Source organism: Marmota monax, unplaced genomic scaffold, assembly GCF_021218885.2.
Source record: "Marmota monax isolate L192 unplaced genomic scaffold, Marmota_monax_Labrador192_F-V1.1 WCK01_AAM20220418_F8-fsc00013, whole genome shotgun sequence".
Lineage (NCBI taxonomy): Eukaryota > Metazoa > Chordata > Mammalia > Rodentia > Sciuridae > Marmota > Marmota monax.
The window spans coordinates 21,899,399-21,927,352 of NW_026692202.1; the positions used below are offsets into that span (position 1 = coordinate 21,899,399).

The following is a 27,954-nucleotide window of genomic DNA, read 5'->3' on the forward strand; positions in this document are numbered from 1 at the left end:
TTAATAGTGAGTAAGAAACACCCTGTTGTCATAGATAGATGTGACTTCCATAATATGTGACATATAGGAGCCTTTTCAATTTGTGACCCTCGAACCAGGAAGAAATACTTTTCCCTATCAATCTAATATTTCTGGATTCCTACTGAAAAGGAAGACAGTAAGAGTATGAAAAATTTGATTACTAATAGGAAACCCCCAAAAAAGAATAAGGAAAGGAATGGAGAAATTAAGAAATTACATAGTACACCATTTCAATCATAATTAAGTACATTTTCATGTCTTCACAGTAATACAAAATACAGTCACTTGCAAAACTGGTTCGTATTACCTAAATACCAGATACATTTTTAATCCTCTACTAAGTGTTTGGAAGTTAACTTATGTTTAAATGAAATGAAAGTATTATACCTTTCTAAAGCAGTAACTGCACGCCAGGAAGGCCAAGGTGAGTACAAATGAAAGGATGGAGTTCTCCCAGAGAAGCAGTGTGAAAAGACTATAAACAGGTGATTCTATACACACAGATGGGTTCCTTTGGTATAGGAAATCCAAGTGGAATAAAAAAATGTAGGTGTACAAAAAGATTTCTTGAAGAAGAGAAGGATAACATCCTATTTGTATTTAGTTTTTGACCCCTTCTGCAGAATCACATTGTTCTCCACACTGTTGTCCATAATGTTAAATTGTCTGTAAGCAATGGCACAACCAGAGTGCGGTCTTTGAATACATCTTCATTCAGTGTATCAGGTTCTGTAATGGCCTCACCAAAAGCCTTTAGCCAGTGTGAAGGCAAGCTCTGGGTTATTGGGAATCTCCTGATAAAATACTGAAAAGTTCAGAGCCAGTCCCAAACAAACTGGGTGTGTGGGTTGTATCTCTTTCTTGCTTAATCAAATGCTTCTTGGTGAATTCCTTGGGAATTATCTACCATTTGTTTCCTATCACCACATGCAACTTTAGCAAGTAATTAGAAGTAATGTCCCTTCATTTTCACATAGGAGAGCTTACTCTCTGAGTGAGCTGCATTAGCTATTAAATGCTGATCCAACAATACCAGGATGGTGGTGCAGACGGACTTCATCTCTGACCATACCCCCTTAATCAGTGGCAACTTCTTGTCCAAGGTACTGGATTTTCTGCTTGATGCTTGAGATGAGCTTCCAGGCAGACCACCAGCCTCAATCACGTTCTTGTAGTCTACAGAGAGCAGGTCATGTTCCTTGCTGGACAGCTAAGCCCCTGATCTGTCACTGCGTTCAGGCAAATGGCTGTGTTGTCTTAATGTTCCTCCTGTTCGACCTTCTGGCTCAACTCTACCTTTAGCAGGGCATGGAGTGGAGTGGGGTAGGTGAGGGAGCAAGGTCAAACGTGGCCCTCAACTGATCCAGAGGAGCCCTCCTCCAGAGCTTCTCCTCTCCTCAGTAAATCCCACCACTTTGATTTTTTTTTTATCAACTTTTCATTTTATACTCAGATTAAAGCTTATGGAAGCTCAGCTGCCACATCTCAAGGACAAAGTTATGTACAACAAAATTCAATACATGTAATAAGACTTCGTAGTTCTACGTGTAGTTTAGTCTGGCTATGTGCCAAACACCACCTCATCTAAGCCAGACACATATTACTGATCTTAGAGTTGTACAGTTGTATAATGTGCAGCACAACCACAGAGATTTGGCATGGACTTGGTCCTTATTTATCCCCTTCCAGGAGTACCCATCTGGTTCACATACTTCCCTGAATTTAGAGCTTCAGACTTGGAACAAGGGTGTGTTGCTCTAAAGATCTAGAGATGCCAAGGTTACAGTCTTTGAACCAGCTACCAGTTAAATCTTGTGATGCACTATTATGCTAAATAAGCATAAGAAGAGAGAAAAATGAACTAGAGAACAAAGAAAAGAAACTGGTCCGAAGACTATTTTATAATATTTCCATATCAGTTTCTCTAATTTTTTGAACAGAGACAAAAGTCAAAATATTAAAACTCTTTTTGTAAGTAAAATAATCTTTTAAAAATAATCATACTTTCTCCTTTTTCTCTGTTTAGAAATAATACTTTTATTTTTTAGAAAAATTAGCCTTACCTAACTTGCTATCTGTTTTCTAAAAAAAATTAAGAATTTTAAGAAAAGGAATCTTTAACCTTTGAAAGAGACAGCCCCAGTGAGAGGCATTTTTATAATTACTGAGGCTCATGGTTTTATATTTGGAAAGGAAAGCTGTCTTAGTCTAGAATTATGGCTTATTCTCACTGAAGGTATGACAGGAGCAGGACCTATTTCTAGGTATTCTTCCTTTTCTTTATCTCTTGCTTTATATACTTAATCATTCCAATGCATACTAATTTAATTTTTACATAATTAGCTGACAGTTCAGGAAAAAAAAACCCTGCATATTTATAAATTTCTCTGTAACTCATTTATCTGCCCCTAGATACACAGACTCATAAATACATCCTCTAATCAACACAAGTGAAGTCTCAATCCTAATTTTAGTAATCTTGGTTTCTCTAAGCCTTGATTTCATGGATTGGGTGTTGCTCTAAGGAAAAGTCAGAGCACTGAACCCTCAAGAGGCTTAAGAACAGAAATTTGACAAAATTGAAGTCCAGTTTAGCACAGTTTAGAACTATTTTCCCATTTTGAGAAGCTGTCTACTCTTTTCTTGATACAGAGGATGTTTGCATGTGTTTCTGATGTTGAGCAACTGAGAGATTTTTCCCTATTGTACAATCTAAAAATTAAAACTTACCATAATATAAAAATGGTGGTCTTTGTTTCAAAAATTTAAAAAATACAATAATTCTGTAAAAGTTTCCCACTTGCCAAACATTTTCATAGGGAAAGGGAAAAAAGACCAACTACTCTGCCCCTGTCCCTCCCCAGTTACTGTCCCTAAAGCCCAAACCCTTATGGATGGGACAGAAAGACAGAGACTGATATTGGTGAGGATAGAATTGAAGACAGAAACAAAAACAAGGCCTCTCAGATTTGAAGAACTCAATCTTGGATCTCCAGTAAGTTTAACACACAGTGTATGTGAATTAAAAAGAGGGAAAGAGAAAGACAGACTTGAAGTTCTTTGACTGAAATTCTTCTGGGATACTGTTATTAGGAAATCCATCCTTTAATTAAAGTAAGAAATTGCAAACAACACAAAGAGAACAACTATGATGAGAGATACCCTTTCTGGACCAGGGTTCATTGTAATTGTATTCTCCTTTGCTGAGAAATGTGCAGAGAAGTATTAGGGAGATGCTGAAGGGCTCAGGACAACCCAGAAATTGTAAACACAGTGGCATAGCCATTTGTGGGGAGAGGCAATTTCTCCTTCTGAGAAAAGAACATGTCATTCCTGGTACTTGTGTCAGGGATATGGATCTCTTTTTCTGTAGGCATTTATTGAATAACAACTGTGTTCATAGACTGGCAAAGGGTACAGGTATTATTGATCCTGGAAATAGTGCTTAGAAAAATTAAATGCCTTGGTCTAAAGTGCCACTGAAGCAAAATGGAAACAATTAACAAAGTGAACACACAGTCTACAGAATGAGAGAAAATATTTGCCAATTGTTCATCTGAGAAAGGATTAATATCCAGAAGATATAAGAAAATAAAAAATTAATGAAAAATCAGATAATCCAATTTAAAAATGAGAAAAGATCTGAACAGACATTTCTCAAAAGAAGGAATACAAATGGCCAACAAATATATGAAAAGATACTCAATATCTGTGGTGAGCCGTGTTCTTAGACCGTTGCCGCCATTAGAAGATGGCGCCGGTCTCCGTTGTGGATCTTGGTAAACAACTCCTTATTTGGGAGAGTTGGCACGCTGTCCCTCAGCACCCTATGAGAAAACCCTGCGTGGCAGCTTTGGATTGGACTTGAGTAAGCTTTATTAGGCTGTGCTTGGGCACTCGGCGGGGGTCGCTAGAAGATGATACATGAAACAAGGCCTGAATAAACTGCTGAAAGAAGAATCCTGTGTCGTGTTTTCCCTTGCCGGCGAGGGGTCGTGACAATTGGTGGCCCGGACGGGGAATTATATTCCTCGAACCCAGGATCCAGAACTTTCAGCAGTCAGGGTGGTGCACCGGTAAGTTCCCAGGTAAAGTGGGAATACGCAAGCTAATAGCGGGACGCTCTTCGGTAAAGAAAGAGAGAGCGGGAAAAAGGATGCTCCCCTGTAAATAAGGAGAGAGCGGGGCTTTTGTACTTTCACTTTCTTTATAGCTCTAAAAACATTATGGGTGCTACCTCTTCAAGCCCAATTTTGTTGGCCCTAGATGGGTTGCTACATTCAAAAGGACTTAAGGTAAAGCAGAGCACTTTGCAGATGTTTTTGAGAGAAGCTGCCGGGGCCGCGGCCGCGGTCTGGGCATGAGGATGGCGGTGGGCTCAGTCAAGATGCAGCCGCCGTGTGAGAACCCGGCCCTGGCCGCGGCGGTGGCGGCGGCGGACAGCGCTCTGCGCCGCAGTCCCAGCGCCCGCGAGCCGGAGCGCGAGCAGCCGCCGGCGTCTCTGCGGCCGCGGCTGAAGGACCTGCCTGCACTGCTGCGGAGCGGGAAAACGGAGCGCCGCCGGGGGCCGGGACCGGACGGAGCCGGTGTGGGTTCCAGAACGCCTGACAAGAAGAGTCCCGACAAATACATCTGAGTTAAATATAACCACTTTGGCCATTACTTCCCAGGTGTTAATTCCGTTGTCTCCTTCTAATGAGACTTCTAATGCCACTCATTTTAAGGCTTCTCCTTATTGCACCCCTGAGTATGGCTTCCCTCCTATATTTACACCTTGTCAAGATCACTCTTGGGAGAAACATCAGGTCGCTAAAGGTTTTTCCCTTTCCCCCTCTCTCAAAAGGTACTTGTATAATTCTTCCAACAATAATTCCTCTATAGGAGCGGGTTGGTCCTGGTTTCAATGGTTGATTTCCAATGAAAAGGGGGCCACAGCCGACATCTCCGCTTTGGCTCAATTACGAGGAGTCCAAAGTTGGCTATTTAATGTTTCTGGCAGTACCCAAGACTCGGGGTGGGGTAGGAGACTCAAATCTATTTCACACAATGCACTATTCGGTAATGCAACGTTACCCTCTGCAGCAGTCTGTCTCCAATCTCCGTTTCTGTTCCTTTTGGCTAATGTTACATCACAGGGGATGCTTAATTGTTCTAATACTACCTGTTACTTGTCTGAGTGTTGGAATGGATCCTGGCCTATGGCAGTGGTTATGAAAATTCCAATTTTTGTCCCGATCCCGGTTACTGCGGATCCAGAGTCATTTCCTATTGTTGAACTGATTAGAGCCCGTAGAGATTTTGGAATTACGGCAGCTATAGTGACAGCTGTGGCAGTGTCTGCTGCTGCAGCAGTTACAGCTGGAGTGGCCATGGCTAGTCAAGTGCAGACTGCGGCCACGGTTAATCAGGTCATCCAACAAACTTCCAACATTTTAGAGTCTCAAAGTAAAATCAATCAACATATTTTATCAGGAATTTTGGCCGTTAATCAAAGGGTGGATCTCCTCCAAGCTCAGATTGAGGAATTGTCAGACCTAGTACATTTGGGTTGTGTTGATCATCATGCACATCTATGTATAACATCTCTCAGATTTAATGATTCCAGAAATACCTCTCAAATCATCGGACAGTACCTGGCCGGAAACTGGTCCATGGAAGCAGAGAAGTTGATCCAGACCCAACTGACACAAATTGCCATGTTGAACAACACTCTTGTGGACCCTGTGACATTGGGCCAATTTACGAATTGGCTGTCTTCTGCCTTTTCTTTCTTTAAGGAATGGGTGGGAGTAGGCATTTTTGGAGCGATGTGTTGTTTTGGGGTTGTCCTTTGTCTGTGGCTTTTCTGTCGCCTAAGAGCTCGTCATAGCCAAGAAAAGGCTATGATCATCCAGGCTTTTGCAGCCCTAGAGAATGGTATCTCTCCACAAGTTTGGCTTGCGCAACTTAAACAATAATTTCCTGGGTTTTGGCCATTGCACCCCAAGTTATCTTTGACATTGCACTGGGATTGGCATGCCCTCCTCTTCCTGCTTTCCCAGTTTTGGAAGGCCCATGCACTCTGCAGGCCTTGTTGCCATTGCACGCAGGTGGGCTTCCATGCTGGTGCTGCACTTTATGCTTTGGACCCTTCGTTTTTTCAGGGGCTGAGGGATGGTGTTGCCACTTCCAACCTCATAGTCACTGACCGGCTACTTGTAAAATCCCCTTTCTTTTTCACAGTCATCACGATGCAGGATGCGAGGCAAGGCACTGCACTTGAGTGATCCGGTCTCCGGACCTCAAGGGAAGCATGTCCTATTGCATATGGGTTTGGCGTCCACGCCCCGTCCCACGAAAAAAGACGTCGGCTGATATGGTGTCAGATCTAGGGAAGGCGCCTCCTTAGGACTGAGCCATACATTGCAGCCATGTTTGCACAGTGGGATAGGACCTCTACTTTCGCCTGCATTGTTTTTTAAGAGATAAGGGGGAACTGTGGTGAGCCATGTTCTTAGACCGTTGCCGCCATTAGAAGATGGCGCCGGTCTCCGTTGTGGATCTTGGTAAACAACTCCTTATTTGGGAGAGTTGGCGCGCTGTCCCTCAGCACCCTATGAGAAAACCCTGCGTGGCAGCTTTGGATTGGACTTGAGTAAGCTTTATTAGGCTATGCTTGGGCGCTCGGCGGGGGGTCGCTAGAAGATGATACATGAAACAAGGCCTGAATAAACTGCTGAAAGAAGAATCCTGTGTCGTGTTTTCCCTTGCCGGCGAGGGGTCGCGACAAATATCATTAGTCATTAGGGAAATGCAAATCAAAACTACGATGAGAACCATCTCACCCCAATTAGAATGACCATTACCAAAAAGACTAGAAATAACAATACTGTTGAGGATGTGGAGGAAAAAAAAAACTCTAATATGCTTTAGGTGAGAATGTAAATTAGTACAGCCATTTTGGAGAATAGTATTGGGGTTCCTCAAGAAAACTAAAAGTAGATTTCCAATACTATCCAGTTGTCTCACTTCTGGGTAGAAGTCAAAAGAAATTAAATCTGCACACCAAAGAGATACTTACTTATCCATGTTTATTGTGACACTATTGACAATAACTTAGATTCATATCAACCACCCATCAATAGATGAATGTGTAGGTAAATGTGGTACATATACACACTTGAATATTATTTAGCTATAAATAATGAAATCCTATCATTTGTAGGAAAATGGATGGAGCCAGAGGATATTAAGAAAAATAAGCCATACACAAAAAGACAAATACCATATGCTCTCTCTCATATGTACAAGCTAAAATCATTTGAAATGACTGTAGAATAGTGGGTTAGAAAGTAGAGATAAAGGATTGTTGAGTAATGGATTCCAAAACACAGGTAAAAGGAATAAGCTCCGGTATTCCAAAGCACCATAGGATAACAATGGTTCACAATAAACTATTATATATGTAATGAATATCTAGAAAAGAGGAATTCAAAGTCTCCAAACATAAAGAAGTATGGAGGAAAAAAATGCAAATTACCCTGATTTTACCAGTATATATGGAATGCAGATGTTAAAATATCACACTGTATCCCACTAATATGTAAAAGTAATACATATTAATAAAAATAATCTTACAAAATTAGAAACAAAAGGGAAAATTCACTTAACAAGGAGTGTTGGAAATAGAATTATTCTTGAAATAAATTGAGATTTATTATGAGAAATAATTGTTGTTTGGATCAATCTTACAAATACTTTCTTAAAAATTCAATTTCATTACAATATTATTTTACTTCAATTCTTCTATATGCAAAAATCTTGGTGAAATAGCTGTTTTCTTTTATTTCTGATATCACAAGGGACAGCCTGTTTTACTGTCCAAAGGACTAATGCTGCAATAGGGGAGGAAAAACAAAAAATATATATATTTTATTACATTTTCAGCAATTGAAGGGTAAAAATTCTTTGATGTCTGATAACCAGTAAACTAAGCCTACATCTGTCCTATGACCTAGCAATTCCATTTTTAGTTATACACTCAAAGGAAGAGAATGTTTATGTCCATGAAAATACACATGCTCACGCGCACACACAGAGGAATGTTCAGAGATGGCTTACTCATGAAAGTCATAAAAAAAATGGAGACAATCCAATTGTCCACCAATGAAGAATAAATAAATAAAATGTGGTGGAATCATCCAGTAGAAAACAACATGGCACTATGAAAATATCAAATTACTATTATATGCAATAACTTGGATGAATTTCATAGACAAGCTGTTGTGAAAAAGAAGCCAGATACAAAACAAGAGACTCTGCACATAGAGAAGTCAGTTAATGGTTATCTCTGAGACAGATGTTGTTTCAGGAAAACTTGGTGTACAAGAACCAGTCACCAAAGACAGAAAGTACTGAGAGACCAAAAAAAGTTAGACCAATCCAGGATTGCATAGAGTACATGCTACAATTGGAATGTCCCTGAAAAGGCCCATGTGATAAAGGCTTAGTCCCTGATTTAGCACAATTGAGTGACAGCAACTTTAAGAGGCAGGGTTAGTGAGAGGTCTTCTGGTCTTTGAAGTCATGCCCTCTAAGGGAGTTATGGGACTCTAGCTTCTTTCTCTTTCTCTCTCCTTTGCATCTAGATAATGAGGTGAACAGTTTTGCCATGCATTTCCCCCATGATATACTGTCTTACTACATGTCCAAGAGCAATGTGGCCAGCTAAGCATTTGAAAGTTGAAACTTCCCAAACTGTGAGTTCAAATAAACTTTTTTTTTTCTGTAAGGTGTTCTTTGCAAGCATTCATTATAGTTACAGAAAGTTAACTAACAGAATATAATGCATTAGGAACTATGTACAGAAGTCTGTCCTAGGTGGTAACAAGACAGGAGGATCCCAATATCAGGAGACAGGAGGAAGGGGTTCATATGATAAGCTAATCAAAGGCGGGCCTCAGCCAACCAGAATAGATATGGGCTACCTCAAAAACTATGAAAATGTCAATCGTCAATTAAGAAATAAGTGGGTGTGGATCAAAATGTTTGTCTTATAATCTTTTTTATCCTATATGGTTTGGAATGCATGTCAAGGACAAAATGGCATTTATAACCAAGATAGCTGTATCAGACTTAATCTGGATCCCTACAGTGAGTGGTGTTAACTGGCAAAAGGCATGAGAAGAACTTCTAAGAGAAACATTCTATATTTAATCTGTGTGATGGTTACCCAGGTGTAGGTTTGTAAGAATTCATTAATGTAGAAGAAAACATAGGGCCAACACTCCAACATATTGGCACAAGCACCAACTTCCTTTAAAAGACCCCTAAGGCTCAAAAAATAAAACTAAAAATCAATAAGTGAGATGGTATCAAATTAAAAAATTTCTGCACAGCAAAGGAAACAAGAGCATGAAGAGAGCCTATAGAATGGGGGAATATCTTTGCCAGTTACTCTTCTGACAGGGCATATATCCAAAATATATAAAGAACTCAAAAAACTTAACACACACACACACACACACACACACAATGATAATCCAGTCAGTAAATAGGCAAACGAACCACACTGTTCTCAAAAGAAGAAATGCATAGATTAGCCAACAAACATGAAAAAACAGTCAACATCCCTAGCAATGACGGATATGCAAATCAAAACTACATTGAGATTTCATCTTATTCCAATTAGAATGTCAATCATCAAAAATACAAATAATAATAAATGTTGGGAAGGATGTGGGGGAAAAGTTACACTCTTACATTGTTGGTGGGATTGCAAATCAGTACAACCACTTTGGGAAGCAGTGTGAAGATTTATCAAAAGTCTAGAAATGGATCCACCATATGACCCAGGCATTCCATTTCCTGGTATTTATTCAAAAGAACTAAAATCAGCATACCATACCATATTGATATAGGCACATCAATATTTTTTGTTATTGTTTGGTTGGTTGGTTTCAGTACTAGATACTGAACTCAGGAGTGTTTAACTACTGAGCAATATCCCCAGCTCCTCTTATTTTTTTTATTTTGAGACAGGGTCTCATTAAGTTGCTTAGGACTAAGTTGCTGATTCTTGTCTCAAACTTGCAATCCTCCTGTCTCAGCTTCCCTAGTTGCTGAGAGTGCAGTCGTGTGCCACTGTGCATGGCCATATTGACGTTTATAGCAGTTCAAATCAAAATTACGAAGTTATGAAATCAGTGCAGATGCTGGTCTAAAGACAACTGCATAAAGAAAATTTGGTATCTATACACAGTGGAAATATGTAATTTGCTGGTAAATGGAGGGAACTGGAGAACATCATGCTAAGTGAAATAAGCCAGATTCAGAGTCAAGGGTCAAATTTTTTCTCTCATATGCAGAAGCCAGAGGAAAATAAAGAAATTTTAAAAAGCGAATCACATGGAAATATAAGGGAGATTAGTAGAATAGAGGAAGGGAATGAAGGGGAGGAAGGAGTGGTGAGAAAGGGAGGAAAATTTGGAATAAGAGAGACCGAATTATGATATATGCGTATATGAATATACCACAGAGAATTCCACCTTTATGTATATTTATAAAGTACTGATTTTTAAAAAGCAATAAATAAGTAGAAGGAAGACCAGTATAGGAAGAAGAATAGGAATATAGGAATAGGAAGGTAGAGAGGGAAAGTAAAAGTACTGGGGATTGAAATGGAGCAAATGATATTTCATGCATGTATGAATATGTCAAAATGAACCCACTATTATGTGTAATTATAATGTACTAATAAAAAATATGTATACACATAAATTCATTACACTGTACATTTGAGGTTTATATACCACACTTCATGCATTTTATGCCTGGGCTATAAAATTAAAAAATGAACAATGTTAAACTATTGGTAGTAATATAGAGATGATATATCAAAGACAAGGCTCCTAAGCCAGAGAGGCAAAGGAATCTCTTCCTCTTGTCCCCTTTATTATGTGTGTGTCACTGAGGAAGAAAATGAAACTAAGAAGAGATAAAGAAGATATTCTGATATTGGGGCTAATAAAGCTTTGTGAAATTTATGAGACAGGCTTGAACCAGGATCCAGACTAGGTTCAGCAGTTGATAGAAACTTTGTGATTTGAAAAAGTACCTAATAAGATACACATGGAAGTCCCTTTAAATAACCTCAGAATTCCTACAAGCAAGGTTGAGACTGAAGCTCAGTGGTAGAGCATTTGCCTAGCATGTGTGAGGCACCGGGTTCGATCCTTAGCACCACATTAAAAAAAAAAATGAAGTAAACAAATAAAATAAAGGCATTCTGTGCATCTACAACTACAAAAAATAAAAATAAATAAATAAATCCCTACAAGCCACTGGCACTAAGCGAATGACCTGGTACCAGTATTATAATGTAAACCTGCCCAATTAAAAAACAAATTTTCAAGGAAGAAGCAAACCAAAATAGCATAGTTCTTATTATTTCAAAGTTGTGCTAGCTACACACACACACACATAAAATCTGTATTTAATTTAAAACACTAAAATGAGATTTCTTCAAAAAGCAAAATCTTTGACACTTTTCTTGTCAAGAGGCCTCAACATGAGCAAAGAGAATAGGCTCTTTGTATATGAGCTTTTACATTGTATTTTAATTATGCTGCTATTTTTGTTTGTTGTTCTTCATATGTTTCTGTCACCACAGAACACTGGGGAATGCCTTATACATCTAACATAGCAACACTTAATTCCCTTACCCAGAGACCCAGAATTGCAGGGCCTAGTGCTGCAAGCTGAGGATCACCAGAATTTTGCAAGGGGAATCATTTTTATTGGTTTCATTAAAACATTTTTATTATCTTGCTGGAAAAAGAAAAAAGATTAGAGAATTACAGAGGAAATAGTTCATGAGCTTATACAAAGTTATCCATACTTGGCTAATGAAGCCACTGTATTTTAGGTAAAAAATCTGGTTGTGTTTAATGTAACCCCAAAAGACTTTCTGCAACTCTTAACACTCTCAAATTCCTCTAGGAGTCCTCAGAAGGTGTTCCTTGGGTCTATGAAGCTGTTCTTTGAATCTCCATGAGATGGTTTCCATTTCCTCCTTTCTGGTCTAGATTCCCAAATGTTTCTTCAGAAAGTAGAGTAGTCTGGTCCACAGAGCTCATACAGTGGCACTGAGTGTACAGCCACCATTGTTGCCTTGCTATCATACTTATATGTCAATATGACCATGTTAAATATGTGTGCCTCAGTATGATTCAGGCATACCCTTTTTATCGTTGTGCTATATACAAAGGACCTGAAGTAATGAGACCTTCTGCCTTAAAACTATCAGGTGTGATGACTACCCAGAAGGCTGAGGCAGGAGGATCTCAAATTTCAGTGCAGGCAATTTTGAGAGATCCTATATCAAAATAAAATAAAAGGGTTGGGAATGTAGCTCAGTGGTAGAGCACCCCTAGGTTCAATCCCCAGTACCAAAAAATTTCCAAAAAATAAAAAAATAGAGATTTTAATGAATAGAATCGTTGTTTTTTTTAATTACTAATTCATTTTTACTGAAACAAAACCCCTCTTCCATAGGCTTAAACTGAATTGAGAGTATAGTCTCCATACATTCCATAAAATCACTTCCTTGCCCACTATTCTTTAACCAATTATGTGTGTGGCACATTTTCTTCCCTTCTTCATAGAAGCCTCCTGGTGTCATGATCAGGTAAGACCCAAGGAAACCAATCTCTGGGCAAACCACAAGATCAAAATGATACCTTTAGTACATCCCTTTGCTTAGCTGGCAGGTAGATACTTGCCCAATCTTACTAAAGTGAAAGTTCAGCTATTTATCTACCAGCCTAAGACACAATCCACATAGATTTTGAAGGAAAATTGCTTTCTTTCAACATTCTATCACAAAGTAACAAGTTTTAAAAGGGGGAAAAATTGGTCTCAATTAGGCACAAATTCATAAAATATACTATTTCAACATCTCCATCCCTGGGGCTTTTATAGTATCATCTCCTATAGAAACGGTCATCTTCTTGTCATTTTAATTTTTTAATACTGAATCCTTATATTTCTCCCAACTCCCACCCACAGGGACCAGTTAAATGCCTTTCCGACAGCCCTGCTAGCCAAGAGCTCACTCAATAATGAAGAGGAAATCTAAGGCTAAGGAGGACAAAACATCCTGAGAGACAGAAAGGAAGCTTGATCAGTAACTTGTCTCATTTTATTATGAACACATATGAAGGGTTCGTTTCTCTATCACACTGAATGTGTTCAAACTTGCAAAGATAAAGTTACTGATTGCTTCTTCCCTGCAACTTTCTGTAGCCAAACAGAGACTGAAAATGTATCTCCCACGCATCTATTGATTTTTTCTCACTCAATTCTGTATGTGACCAGAAACTAGTAAATACAGTTTCCATTTTATAAATAATTCCAGAGACTATTTTGCTTTCAATAAGAGTTTGTCTAGTTCTGTTTCTTGGAAAGAGGCAGTGGCATGGCATGTGGCATGATTATACTAGTCCCCCTGCTCCTCCCCTCCCCAGTGTAAAGAAAAATCCCTGCAGGCTGCAATGTTAGCAAGCAATAAGAATGTCACAGATGTTTGTGGGTTTGTGATCAGGTACCTGCTGACATTTAGATGTGTGCCATATCCTCGAGGAACTGCACCAGGGATTGGTGTGCTTTCAGAAAATAAAATCCATCAATTATTTTTTTCTGAGGAGAATGGTTATGATTTGTCCACACTTGCCAGAATACTAACGTTGTTTACTTTGCAGACAAGCTCTTTGAAACCTCTTCATGGATTTAAAGGTCCTTAAAACTGTGGAAAGCTTTTATGGCCATCCAAATTATTTTATTGACCCCATAAGCCTGGATGACTGGATTTGAGATTCTGTGGGTTCTTGATGACAAAGTTGGACAAATCCAGTGCACCTGCCCCAGTTCTACATTCTTTAAATAAATGTTTTTTATTAACTCCTCCAAGAACAATTTCCTTCAGAGTTGAATCTCCTATCTGTCAGTTTTCACTTTATAAACATAGAATACAGTGGCCAGTGTTATGGGAACAGCCTATAGAAAAATGCATAGAGCTCAGTGTGAGAAGCTGATCAACTGATTTGGGTCATGAGAATCTTTAAGTGATTTCAGTTTCATCTTTCATGAGACCGAGGATGAAGCTGGTGCAGCACTGTATCATAGGCTCTGGTAAGGTCATCAGTGTGTAAATCAGTTGCAAAGATAATAGAGTGGAAGACTCAGCAATCTGTTCTTTCAGTGCACTCTTATTTTCATACTCTCAAGAGCAAAATCATGAAGTGTTCATTATTTAAGATATGTATCACTGATTTATTAGAATGTGAATCCAACACTACTCTAACATCACTTATACACACAAGTATTAGATTTGTGGAAAACTCTTACATTGTGAAGCCAAGAGAGGAGGGCTAGGACTATTGGTTTTATTACAACATCTGCATTTTGTTTGAGTTAGACCTTGACCTGTGATTACTGAGTACATTTTCTCTTTCTGTTCTTCACACTCACCTTATTCTGGTTTTCACTCCAAGTATCAGTCCTACCATTTCCAGAGATGCAAAACAAACAAATAAAACATTATTAGAAATACACATCAGTACTAGCTATGGCCCCCATTTGTAAGAATCGCACCATGGTACCTCCCAGTGAAATAAAAATAAGAAAGAGACAAGAAATATATTGCAGTAAAAAAGTGAGATATATGACACCCAAATCAATGCTCAAAAGAAATATTTTAAGCAAAATCCAACTTAAGCAATAAATCCCATGAATGACCAACAAATGAGTAAAAAAGGAGTTCTTATCAGCAACTGAATCACTCTGTAGTTGACCTAAGTGACCCTAAGGACCTCTACTTGCCTCTTCCTCCAGATTCAAAGAAGTTAATAGCACTTGGCAGTTTTAACACTAATGGGATAACTCATAAAGATAATCAATTATTTGTTTAAATGATACCATGCTGATTTTTTAAATTATTCTGGAACACCCAATGGATGGCATTTCAGCATTCCTGAAACACTGTATATTCAGTTCAGATCTGGCAGTGGCTTCTATTCTTATTTAATATTTACTTGAATAAGATTTCCCTGGAACATAGCTGGCAGTCAAATGTATTCTGACCAGATTAGAATCTGATATGAAAAGACTTCAGTTGAATAATATTGTTCAGAAGCCTTGACTGTATTAAGAGTAGTTTGCATTTTAATAGAAATTTCAAGGGGATTGTCGTAGTTCTACTGAAGAGACATCATAATATTCTAAAAAGCAATCATTTATCTAACAAAAATATAATCCTAGATGGGGAGTCAAAACTCATAGTTCATAAATCAATTCAAATATCAGCCTTGCCATGAAACTGCCTCATAAAGGTTAGCACTCATTCATCTTAGTCCTCAGTCTTCTCTAAGCATTCATTCCTCCTTGCACGCCCATTGGCCAGTTTGTGCACTACACATACCATACAGAAACCCAGGGACCCATCCTCTTTCTTGTTTGTTTAAGTTTACCCAGAATCTGTTGAGATATTTAATCTGTAAATGTCCCTTTCATTGTTAACCACCTATATTTGGCATAGCAGCTTTCTAAATATGTATTTCTTCCTCTTCCTTTCTTCTTCTTCTTCTTCTTCTTCTTATTATTATTATTATTAGTAGTAGTAGTAGTAGTAGTAATAGTAGTAGTAGTAAGGGGTTCCTAGGTAAAAAGATGTGAATATTCATGAAGAAAGTATAGTAAAATTATATTAATAAGTTGGAGACATCTCTTACAAATATGGTAAGAATGAGACCTATTATACTAGCTGATTATTGCTGCATAAAAAATCACCCCAAAATGTAATGGCTTGTCAGGTGTGTTCTCATGTGCCCATAGACCCAACTACTTGGAAGGCTGAGGCAGGAGGATCACCGGAGCCCAGGAATTCGATTCCAGTCTCAACAACATAGCAAGACATAGTCTCAAAGAAAAGAAAACTTAATTACTTAATAACTTACAATAACATTTTATTATCTCACAGTTCCTGTTGGTTAGGAATCCAGATGTATCACAGCTGAATCCTCTGGTTCCAGATGTCTCAACAGGCCATGATCAAGACAATAATTCTAGCTGCCATCCGCTCATGGTTGAGTGATCAGCCATTTCCACACTCACTCATTTGGTTGTCAGCAGAACTCAGTCCCTTACAGGTTTCGGGACCAATGGCTTCAGTTCTTCCCCAACTCTTGGTCAGAGACTACCCTCACTTCCTTGCCATGAGGCATCTCCAACATGGCAGTTTTCTTCATTAAAGTGTGTAAGCAAAAAATAAATAAATAAAATAAAGGCAAAGGAAGAAAATATTCAAGTAATATGGAAGTTAGAATTTTTTAACCTAATCCCAGAAGTGACATCTCATCACTTGTACTCTTTTCTTAGAAGCAAGTCAGTAGGTCCAGCTACACTGGGGGAAGAGACTATGCAAGGACATGGATACTCAGAGGTGAGGACCACTGAGAGCCACAGCAGAAGCTGCCTATATCCCTGCTGGAATACCAGCAGCCTCAGCTATAGAAGCTAATGCCTGAAAGGGCTTTTGAACAGCAAAGTAAATAAATCTTTCAAAGTTTTCCCCCTTTTTTGACAAAATGATAAAATTTCCCTTAAGTCTATAGAAAAACAAGTCAAATTAACTTGTAAACATGGTAAAAATTAAGCTTGCTGACTTTACAAGTTTAGGTAGGCTTCCCAAGAAACATTTCATTTTCATTATTAGAGACAAAAGATTAAAGACTATGGGGAGACAAGGGATGCTAAAACTAATATACTAGACATCATCTGCTGGTGACAATAGCAGAGATTCCTTCAATAACTGACAATATTACTTACCTGGGTCATTTAGTGTAGAATGACAACAAAAAAATATCAAAGGGAATCAGGTCAGTGCATGATATCTCTCAGGGAATCAAACCTTCACACTGTAAGATGAAGGAACTCCTTTTCTTGTCCCCTTGAATGATAGGACAACAAATCAGATTGTGACTAGGAACACCTACCCATCAAGGTGTATGATCTCTGCACTCTGATAAGTTTTCTCCCACCTGGGATAGGAGAGATAAATCCTCAGGTAAGCAATAATTCGGAGTTTAATTTGCTGTTTCATTTCAAAGTTTCATTGGCTAAACCTTTCACCAAATCACCAAGGCCCCAGACTGGGAAGTATGTGAGATTACAGGCACAACTGAGGCCTGCCCTGAGAGAATGCCGTCTTTATGAGGAAGAAGCTGTGTTCCCAATAGACTCCAATACAAGGTCAAACGGTGATAAAAGCTGCACCTTGATAATGTTGCTAATCTGCTCCCTGAAGCGGCTCCAGGTTTATCAACATGGGCATCCACTGGAAACTTATTAAAAATGCAGAATCTCAACGCCACCCCCAGAAATACTTAATTAGCATCTATATTTTAACCATATTCCCACAGGAAGTGAAGCACAATCAAATCTAGAAGCACCATTGTAATGCAACTTCAAAAAGCTTTGAGAGAATCATGGAGAGGGGGACTAAGTTCAAGAGGAGCAATTAGAGAATGTGTCATAGAAAAGGTGTCATTTTAACTGAACTTCAGGAGATGTGTATGATTTCAATAGAAAGAAAATAATTTGTGGGAGAAAAAAAGAAACAATAAGATTGAGGTATTGCACAGGAAAGGGGATTGTTTGTTTTGGGAATGAACAATATACTCTCTGTTAAACTAAAGATAAATTAAAAAAGGCTTTGAGTACTGGTTAAAGGTTTTTTACTTTATTTTGTTGTCAATCAGAAGACACTGGAAGTTTTTGAGCAGAGCACAATAGCAATAAAAAAAAAGTTTACAGTCAGTAAAAAAGATATATTGGCTTGGGGAGAGGCCTAACACATACTAATTAGAAATGACTAATATAGGTTGACATAAGGTTAGAAGCTACAGCTCAGGGATGACCTTAGGCAGCCCTGCAATTCTAGAGCAGTAAATGGAAACAAAGAAGTGATAGATGTCAGAGGCATTGCAGAGGGGGAATCCACAGCTCTTAGTGAACATTAGAGGCTTTGCACGTGAGCGATTAGAAAGAAGATGATGTTACTCACTGATCTGGAGTTACTCAGTGATCTGAACAACACAAGCATTTGAAGAAAGAGAGACATATTTTTCCTTGACCTTCAGATCATTAGTTAAAAGCTTGAGGATGTCAGCTGTGTTATTGCTTTTCATGCCCCCTATACAAGCACCATTGCTATCTTGTCAGTGTTACCACTCTCAGCCTTCTCAGTATCTCTAAACTCAATCAATAAAAGTTTATCCTGTTGGTTTTTTTGTTCCTTAAATTTCGTTCAAGGAGCCCACATGAAAGAATTTTTTTAATAAACAAATTACATCTTTGCAATTGCTTTGAAAGCTCTAAATTTCAATTTCGTCTTGAACAAATTGAATGAAAGAAATTCCTTTCAGCAGAGAGTCTGGAAAACTTGATTGTGTCACATTTCAGGAAATAACAGGAAGACAGCATAGAAGAATGGAAGGAAGGAGAGAAACTTCCCGGAAAAATCCACCAGGAGTGAAATCAGTGACTTTTCTGTCAAGTAGCCCTAAGTTTCTTCACTGATGAAAATGATGAGGAGATCATGTTCCAATTGAAAACACTGTTTCTTTTCTCTTGCTTCATGGCTTCATTACCTCCCAAATGAATTACTATATTTAGAATATCATTATTCTAATTATTATTTTATCATTTGTCATTGAATATTTACAGGGAGTGCTTTGTTTTATGCTGTAGTCCCTTGAAGAGTTCTGAAATGCAGATCCTTTTTTAATTAGCAAGTTTAGATGTCTGCAAAGAGAGAAGGGTTTATTGCTAATTTATGCATAAAGAAAATATCTAAAAATAAGAAATTTAAAAAAACAAAGTCTGATTTGAAAATATGAAATATGACAGTAGACAAAATGTACCCCTAAAGAGCCTTCCATGTGGTCATCTGGATGAACCATGATGTGAAAAGAAAGGGTTTTTATTAAAACTCCAAATTAACAAGAAGAGATTCTGCTCTAGTTGGATAGAAGGTACAAAAAACGGCGCCTGCAGCCATAATTCTACTCTAATGAAGCTATCTCAAACAGCAAATCAAGATTTCTTCTATTCTTAGGGAAAGAAATGCATCACCTTTATAATTTTAACCCTTTTACCTATAACCTTGTTATAACTCTCATTAATCTCCTTCTTCCTGAATTTTACTTTCATCAATTTAAGAGGGCAGTATTGAGCAAGAGACTTTTCTTATATTCTATCTATTATATTATACTGAATTGCATGCTATGACAAAAATATCAAGGTTAATCAATAGAAATAAAATGATTTTATTATATATAGTGAATTTATTACATATATGATGTACACATATAAATATATTTATATATTTAAATCCTTATAAGTGACCAAAAGAATGGTGTGAGATAAAAGACCAAAGGAAGCAGAAGGTACAACTGAGATTAAATGAAGCATTCACATTCGACCTTATCTCAGAAATGGGGTACATTATAATGAAAGCCATGTCATACAATAAAGCAAATAGTAGAGAAAAATACTAGTTGGATGATGTACACCCTCCCCGCCACCACCCTGCCCAGGTAGAGGTCTTTGGAGCAATAAATAGAATGGATTGAATAGTCAATAAATGGTGAAGTAATACAATAAAGAATTTGAATGATATTCTTTCAATATGATAGGGTCTTCATTAGAATGGGATTATATCTGTTAAATTTCTGGATTAAAATGGGTAAAAAGACAAAGACAGACTGAAGATTCCAGATTGAAGAAAACTGAGGTGAAAAGAAACAGGGCTGGGGATTGTAGCTCAGTGGTAGAGTGCTCACCTCACATGTAGAAAGCACTGGGTTCCATCCTCAGCAGAACATACAAATAAAATAAAGGTATTGTATCCACCTACAACTTAAAAAATTTTTTAAAAAGAAGTAATGTTATGCTTGACACTAAATTGGATCCTGGACTGTGAAAAAAACGTAAGCCGTTACTGGAACAATTGATGAAATCTGAATATGGACTGTGGATTAGATGTTTGTATTGTATTGTCATTAAATTTTCTAATTTTGATACATTGTTCCAGTTATAAAGACAATGCCCTTGTTATTAAAAAATATACTGAATATTTAAGAATAAAAGGAGGGAGTCGCATGAAGATTTACTGGTTCATTTGAACTGTTTACTCTTTGTCCATGATTAGCTGAGGAGTCCAGGACAAATGCTTGAGAGAATAAATGTGGAGTCATTAACAAGGATCATATACTGGCTACAACAAAGATTAAAAAATATAGAGGAAATAAAGATTTGTGATTTTTGAGGCTGGTCATAAAAGACACTGCAGCTTTGAGCCAGCTACCATGTCATAAAGACATTCAAAAAACACTGTGGAAAACTTTATGTGGAAAGGAATTGCTGCTGCCTATTATCAACCAGTAACAACTTGACAGGCATGTGTGTGAGGCTCCTTGGAAATAGGCCCTGCACCCCACTAAAATCTTCACATGACTGTAACCTGGTAGAAATCTTGACTACACATTCATGAGACTAAGAGACCTTGAGCCAGAAACACCCTGTGACTGTGCAGCCTCAGCAACTCCTGTGGTGTGAACCTTGGTTACCTGTGAATGTTACCTGCAGTAGTCAAAGAATATGAGGGAATCCAAGATGGCGGGCCAGAGAGGAGGTGGCATTCAGTGTCGCTTCTTGACCAGGATCTCACCTAGTGGGAATACTGCGTCTCTGAGAGTGATAGAGGACCCTTATATAGCTGCTCTTGCACAGAAATCATGAGCGCTGTGCCCCCATGCAGGGCTCCATGCCTCAGCTTTCCAGCAGAACTGACTCCTGACACCCAACTCCTGAAGTTCTAGCCCTCATAGGGCTCCCGAGCGCCTTAGCAGGATCACCTGTCAGCACCACTGGGGAACTCCCAGACACTGCTCTGCTCCCAAGCAGGACGCTCAGCTGCTACCTACCCCCAGCGCAACGCCATCACCTGGCTCCTCACACCCCACCCGGCACCCACGCCTGGGCACTGAATCAGACTGCCTCCATCTTGGCTCACCTTCCTCACCATATTTGGTGGGGGCAGCTCCCAGATTGGAACTTCCAGGTACCTGGTTTCCAATACCCCACGCTCCCCAGCAGCAGTAACCCAGCACAGTAACCACCCAACTCAAAACAACTCTCAGTGGGACAGGTGCGCAGTGAAACCAGGGCACCGCCCATAGGAGCCTCTGGGAGAGAGATCCCTCTATTGGGAACTGCTAAGGAAGAGGGAGATGGAGCTAAAGTTTGGAGACTTAACAGAGAGACCAGGAACTGGGAAATCTTTAGGCAAGATAGGGTGATAGGACCAGGCGCTCAAGTCAGACAAGTGGACCCAAAAAGAGACCCTTGAGGTGCAGTCTCCCTGCAAAGACTGGCAGGTGCCCCTCCTTGCTTCCGGGCGCCCTGCACCAGGACCAGCTTTCTCCTCCTGGTTATCTTCACTATCCTGATGGCAGAGATACCACGTAACAACAGACAACCCCACCTATTGGATGAGAACAAGCAGGAAAGATACAGATTTCTAAACTAGCAACAATTCTGGTTTCTTCCCTCAAGATTAAAACTAAAAACTTCCTTTCAACAAAAGAAGCAATCTGTGAGGTGAATAGAGAGCCCACATCTTGGGAGCAAATCTTCACTCCTCACACATCAGATAGAGCACTAATCTCTAGGGTATATAAAGAACTAAAAAACCTTAACACCAAAAAAATAAATAACCTAATTAATAAATGGGTCAAGGACCTGAACAGACACTTCTCAGAAGAGGATATATGATCAATTAACAAATATATGGAAAAATGTTCATCATCTCTAGCAATTAGAGAAATGCAAATCAAAACTAAGATTTCATCTCACTCCAGTCAGAATGGCAGCTATTATGAAGACAAACACTAAGTGTTGGTGAGGATGTGGGGGGAAAGGTACACTCATACATTGCTGGTGGGTCTGCAAATTGATGTAGCCAATGTGGAAAGCAATATGAAGAATCTTTGGAAAACTGGAAATGGAACCACCATTTGACCCAGCTATCCCTCTCCTTAGTCTATACCGAAAGGACTTAAAAGCAGAATACTACAGGGACACAGCCACATCAATGTTTATAGCAGCACAATTCACAATAGTTAAACTGCAGAGCCAACCTAGAAGCCCTTCAGTAGATTAATGGATTTTAAAAAAACGTGGCATATATACATAATGGAACATTACTGAGCAATAAAGGAGAATAAAATCATGTCATTTGCAGGTAAATGGATGGCATTGGAGAAGATAATGCTAAGTGAAGTTAGCCAATCCCAAAAAACCAAATGCTGAATGTTTTCTCTGATACAAGAAGACTGATTCAAAGTGGGGTAGGGAGGAAGAGCATGGGAGTAATAGACGAAATCTAGATAGGGCAGAGTGGTGGGGAGAAGGGAGGGGGCATGGGGTTATAAATGATGGTGGAATGTGATGGACATTATTATCCAAAGTACATGTTATGAAGACACAAATTAGTGTGAAAATTGTTTGTATACAACCAGAGATTTGAAATATGTGTGTTCTATATGTGTAATAAGAATTGTAATGCATTACACTGTCATACATAAATAAAAAGATTAATTTACATAAGGTAAATAAGCATCTATGTTTTATACTTCTTATATTACTATGGTTCACTAAAGAACCCCTGGTTATGGTAAGGGATGGCTACCACCTTTACTAGCATGTTCACTATGGAAGAATGTCAAAAATACTATTCTGTTACAAATATCAAAGTTTTTAGATTTTTCTGATTTTTTTCCTTTCTTTTGTATATTTTGTATTTATTTCAAACTTCCTCACTAAATGTTGTTTTTAACCACCATCTGTATTTGGTTCTAAATATAGTTCTAAAATTATTATCCCATTAAATCATTACAACAATGACAAAAAAAGAATAAAAGGATACAAATATGAAAAAAAAAATGGGTAAAAAGATTTTCGTGCAACATTTAGGTGCTGTGTACACTGTTGTTACCAATAATATCAGTACCTGGATTGGGGGAAAAATAAAGCTGGCATGCTATAATGCCTTGATTTAATTGAGACATTCAAAATACACTTATCAAAACTTAAAAAGACATAAACCATTGAATATTCCAAACAGTGTATTTAAATGTACAATTATATATGTTTGTTTATTTATATAACCAGAAGCCTATAAATTATCTGCAGTAGCAGAATGGTGGAGCTCATGTTATCACACAGGCCTAGAAATATACAATTGGCATTAATCAGCAGAGATAATAGTTAAATGTGTGGGAGTTGTAGTTGCCTGAGTCAGAAAGAATATCAAAAGAATATAAAAAACAGGAGACGCCTATGATGTGGCCACAATTGGGGAATGGTACACAATCATGAAGGAAAGATTCAATGGGACATGTGACTGAGAACTGCAATTGGGGGGTGATAGTGAGGCCAAGAGAAGGAATGTTTCCGAATGGTGAAGGTGGACATAAGTTAAGGAAATTAAGACATGACACTGTGTCTTGTGTGGAAGATCAGGGTACCATCATGGTTGTTTCTGGGAAATTCTTTCTTCTTGATTTACAGATGGTCATCCTCTCACTGCATTTTTACATGCTATGAAATTGGGGAATGGTAGAAAGAGAGAGAGGGATTAGTGCCCTCCTTATAAGGGCACTAATCCCATGATGAGGGCTCACCCTTATCTAAACCTAATTACTTCCCAAAGTAATTAGGGAAAATGCCATCACATTGAAGTCAGGGGCTTGAACACATGAATTTTAGGTGGGAAAAACAAAATCTATAGCAGTACTTGATAACAACCACAAAACTTCAATAGTAACAATATTAAGCATTTATTTAGTTTATAATTCTGTAAGGTGTTAATGACTCTTTGGGTATTACCAGGGTTTACCCAGATTCTGGTCTGGACCTCAACCTGTGCTGACGAGACAAACTGGGTTTAAATGGGCTGGCTGAAACACTGAGCTAAGAGGAAGGCACGAATAATCACACAACACAGACATAATTTTCAAATCAGGGGCAGGATGGCTTTTTGACCTTAAGTGTCAGCTTCCGTGCTAGAAAGAGAGAGCTCTGGAAAAAGAGAGCATGAGACCATGTTTCCTTTATTTTATAGCGGGGACATCAGAGAGGGATAAGGTTTCAAGGGTGGAGTCTTGCTTCATGATGTCTTGTCTCCTGGTCAGCAGATTGACTGACATCTTTTGGCAGGTCACATCCATCTCAGGTGCTGTGTGGGATCTTAGGCAGAGCTTGAGGGGGAGGCTCACCTGCATCATGCCATCTATCCCTGACAGGGAGTTCGCAGTGCCAGACCTATCCCCTCATTTGGCTACTATGAGCAACAGTCCACACACACAGCATATGGACGGCTTGTGACATCCTGGTAATTGGCTGGTTCTCAGCTAGGGCAATAGGACCATCAGACATGTTGGTCTCATCTTATTTAAGAGTAACCTTGCATTATTCTTCTGGTGATGGCATAGACACAAGGGTAAGGAAAACAAATTACCTAATTTTTTTTAAGCTCTATACATTGCTGTCACTAAAATTTCTTTGACTGATTCCAGATTCAGAGGAAGAAAGTTATATAAAGTTACATGAGGGGCTGGGGTTGTGGGTTATCGGTAGAGCATTCGCCTAGCATATGGCAGGCCCTGGGTTGGATCCTCAGCACTACAAAAAATAGATAAATAAAATAGAGGTATTGGGTCCAACTACAACTAAAAACTAAATATTAAAAAAAGTTACATGAGGATAAGTGTAGATACAGAACCACATGAAAAATTAGCGGCATTAATGTGATAACCTATCACATACAGAAATATATGTACATGTGCACTAAGACATGTGAAAATGTATATAACATTATTATCTGTGTAATAATTGCAAACCACCCTAATGTCTTTCAACAGAATAGTCAATTGAGAATAGATAGTTGTGGTGTAGTCATAAAATGAATGAATATAGCTAAACAAAATAGCATGAATGAATCTTCCAAACGTAATGTTAAATAAAAGGATTCAGTCACAGAAAGGACATTCTGTACAATTTATTTATATGATTTGAAGATGACACAAAACCAAGAAGCAGTGTTAAGAATGCTTGGTGAGAGTAAAACTATGCTTAAAAGCAGGAAATTGTCAACAAAAATAACTACTTATTAATCAATATATAATAAAAATAAAAATCATGACTATATCTCCCAGTGCAGATGGCTGTGGTGGGGTGAAGAATTGACAGGGATAATGAAGTGGGTTTCTGGGCTATAATTTTTCTTTTAAAGAGTTATGCTGCTCACATTGATCGTCACCTTGTGATAATATACTGACCTATAAACTTTTGCTATTGTAGTTTGCAGGTGTAACATTTCACAATAAAAAGTATTAAAGGGTAAAAGGAAGAGCATATACTTCCTTTGTTGTTGTTGTTGTTTCCCTCTGTATATAGACAAAAGCAACAAGCTGGACAGAAGAAAAACCTTACCAGGCTTATTTTCAGTAATATCAGAAAATAAATATAATCCTTTGTCTCTAAGTATGTGGAATAACTTCTAAAAGAAATGAAATAGTTAAAAGAGTTGAACAGATCAGAAGATGTAAGGAAAGAAATGCTGATTTTATTTTAAACTTCATAGACTAATTTGCTTTCTAAACTATGTGCAACTTTGGTAAATACTTGAAAGATTATAAAATCAATAGTGTTTTAATAAGTATAGTTTTAATAGCATCAGTAAAGCCTTCAATGTTGTGGCTCTGCCAAACCCTGGCTGAATTTATGCTGTCTGTGGGTGTCTCTAAGGGAGAATGAAAGAACACCCCTCCCACATCACTTTTTATTCTCTCATCCTAGAATCTTCTGGAGGTTTCCTGAATGATTTCATTTCATTCATGAATAACTCTTATCTTGGGTGACTGTCTAAACCAAAATGGAAGAGAAGACTTACTACAATGGAAATCTTGCAACTCCAAGAAAAGTAGCTATCAATATTAAGAAATAAAACTGTCCTTTCAACCATGCAAACTGCATTCAGTTACTACAGGTCCTTTGAAATGACAGACACACTGCAGATTGTGTGGGCTGTCTACTAATAGTGCAACCTCACAAGGCTTGGTTCCCTGCCCCAGACAAAGCCAATAAATCCAGAAGCAGTGCATAGGAGGAAGAAGGACTTGTGCTGGAAGCTGGTAGGCTCTCACCTTCAAAGACCATCTTACCCCCTGCCCTAGGGGAAACTCTTTTACCTGATTTCTCAAGGAAAGGTATTTGGGTTCCAGATAGATGGGCACTTCAATTTTCCAGTGTTTCATAAAGCTGTTTCTTCTGCAATGGGGCTGTGTGCATCTTACCAAGTTCACATAAGTTGGTGAGAGATGCAGAACAGTGGACCTAAAGAAAACTTAAATGATCAAAGTTTCCACGTGATCGCAGGGGCTTGTTTGGTTTTTAGTGTGGTCAGTGTTTCTGACAAGCAGCCTTCCAGGTGTGATGTTCTCCTGTAACTTGGTACTAGGAAATGTTCTGGAAGGCAGGATTTTAAGCATTTTTAACTAACTTTAGTGTGCTGCTAACCTATAAGAGAGAGGGCAGGCAGAAGCAAAGAGAAACTTCTGAGGATTGGGTCTACAGTCAGGAAGAGGGTTATGTATGCTTTCAATAGGAACATGGCTAACCCTGTCCTCCCCCAAGGGACACAGAAAGCTGTGTAGCTTTTCAGTGAGGACTTGGATAGAAGACAATTTACAGGTCAGAAAATCCAAAATTGCATTTTCTTTCTCCTGGCCAAGTCTCCCCAGAGGAGTGGGATGGAAGTGCTATGAGAAACCGGCTCCCTGGGTGGGGCAGGACTATCTAATGAATTGCAACTTTTTGGTTAAAGACCAGAATACCTTGCCAGAAGTGCAAACGGCAATAGAACCTGTGTGGTGGATACCCAAACCTCACCACCTGACTTTTAGAGGAGGGACAGAGAGATGGTGATCAAAACACTCTTCCTGAGGTTCATTGTTTTGCATTCCTACAGCCTGCCAAAAATACAAAGGCCTTATTTTTTCCACAGTAAGAATATTAACAATTCACATTACTGAAAACAAAATGTCAAATGGGGAAAATCTTTTCTCTGAATTTACTTTGGACACTTGGGCATTGTGGTTTCTTTGCATTCCCAGACACACTTGACTGGTGACAAATATGTAGGCACATTATTAGAATAGCAACCAGTTGCCACTGTTTTGTTAAAAATCTAAAATTTAGACATTTTACATGCAGAATCTTCAAGTAAAACAGACTTTAGAAGGGGAAAAAAGCTCTGCCAGGAAAAGTTGAATGTTGCTCATGAAGGATTCTGTTACTGCATGAAACACCTTTTCCTATAATTGCTATTACCAGAAGTAGTCATTTTCTCTCTGAACAAAGACAATAAAGAAAACAATGGCAAAGTACATTTCATAGTCATACATTGAGCCCATTCCAAAATAGGTATAAGTTTATTTAAATAACAGCATAATTAAGTCCATACTAATTATTGCCTTTAAAGGAAGAACATAAAAAATACTTGCAAGAATTATGTAATCATATTAGTTGTACCATATTATACATCTGGTTAAATTAAAACAATGAACTCTCAATCAGACAGTGAAACTTAATTCAAATGGGGTGAACTTCATATTATATAGCTATGAGGATACAAAACTTCTGCCTAGGGAAAAAAAAAAAACACTAACTTTTATCAAATGGTATAAATGACTCATTTCATGCTACACTGCTCATTAAAAATCATCCACCCACCTTTTTCCTTCAGTCCCGTCCCCAATTTTCACAAATCTG

At 38.4% G+C, this 27,954-nt stretch overlaps 1 pseudogene; it reads right to left on the reverse strand.

The window, feature by feature from the left end:
* Window positions 1-621: 621 nt before the first annotated feature.
* The window catches only part of LOC124083295 (14-3-3 protein theta-like), a 35,548-nt pseudogene continuing 8,215 nt past the window's right edge, over window positions 622-27,954 (reverse strand).